Source organism: Pteropus medius, unplaced genomic scaffold, assembly GCF_902729225.1.
Source record: "Pteropus medius unplaced genomic scaffold, Ma_sr-lr_union100, whole genome shotgun sequence".
NCBI classification, from domain to species: domain Eukaryota; kingdom Metazoa; phylum Chordata; class Mammalia; order Chiroptera; family Pteropodidae; genus Pteropus; species Pteropus medius.
In genome coordinates this window covers 23,678,142-23,679,555 of record NW_024340849.1, presented here as the reverse complement: position 1 = coordinate 23,679,555, position 1,414 = coordinate 23,678,142, and positions in this window count along the sequence as shown.

Below are 1,414 nucleotides of genomic sequence, written 5' to 3'. Positions count from 1 at the left end.
AGAAGGAGTTAGAGATGGAATATGGAGGGTATTTCACTTTTTGATCATCCTCCTTGTTCTGTGGTCACCTCACACCACTGTGTTGTCACATTCTTGACCTAATTCATGTAAAAGAGCAATGTCCCTTGGATGGTTCTCTCCATTCAGCTCTGCTGAGCACCAGACCATGGGGGATCCAGAAGAGATGCCAGAAAAGGACTGATCCGCCCAGCTTCCTCTCTGCTACTTCACTTGTTCTCTTGCCCATGACCTCTACCCACTGGTCTTAGCTCTATGCCTTTTAGTCACGAGGAACAATGCCATTTCTCTTCACAAGTTACCTCTTGCACCTTGAGAACGTACTTTAGTTGAAACTCAGGCTTCATACCTTTTTGGGCAAGGTTATTTGTCCCAGCATTGAGAATTACGGACACCCAGCTATAGCTTACCAATCTGCTTCAGTCATTTTAATTTCTATCTTTACTTATCTTTTGCTTATCTTTACATCTACTTTATATTATCTTTTAGCAAATAAATGTCCATTGCGCCTTTATGCCACACACTCTAGTCTTTAGGCTGTCAATTCAGCACTTAAATTGATTTGGCTTTTTTTTTTTAAAGAAAAATATCAGTGAGAACAAAGGAAGCAATCAATTTTACATCAGTGAAAGAGCCAAGGTTTCACCTCTAGTTGGATTATCGCTGCACATCATTTCTGAAAAGGTAATTGGAAAATTGTGCTCTTAGGTGGGTAAAGACTTTGTCAACCAAAAGAAATATTTTACAGTCTGTTAGGCAAAGCATTTGCTAGGAATACAGAGAGAGTCTGTCATTGACCATAGGGATTTAGAAGAAATGGCTTCTGAAGGGACTAGAAGAAAAGATAAATCAGGTGTAGGTCAAGGATCTTCTTAGTGGGTATCTTCTATGACTAAATTTCTTCAATTTCTGTAATAGAAATGAAAGCATCGTGGTTTTAAGGATAAAATTTTCTTTTCACTCTGATCCTTTCCTACTATGACAGTATAGTGATATTGCACTTATTTTTATACTCACTCAGCTCTTCCTTTTGTATGGGTGAACTTTGTAACATTTTATTTCAGCAAAATATTCATAGTTTAAAAGTCTTTTCAAATAATGTGATTAATTTATCTTGCTAAGCATTTAAAAAATTGTCTAATATATCTCCATCTCTGGCATAAGTGTAATTAGATATAAAAGAAATATAATATGATGTTTATGAATACTGAAGATAAAAAATTTTTTTTAACTGAAGTATTAGTCAGCTGCGTCTTGCCCAAGAATCAGTGTCATCCAGCAATCCAATAGACTCAGCAATTCTTAACATTCCGCTGCTAGAATTGACTCTCATCGGAAGCATTGGTAAAATGCACACATTTTATCGAGCGGTTCGTGGGCGACATGGAAGAACATT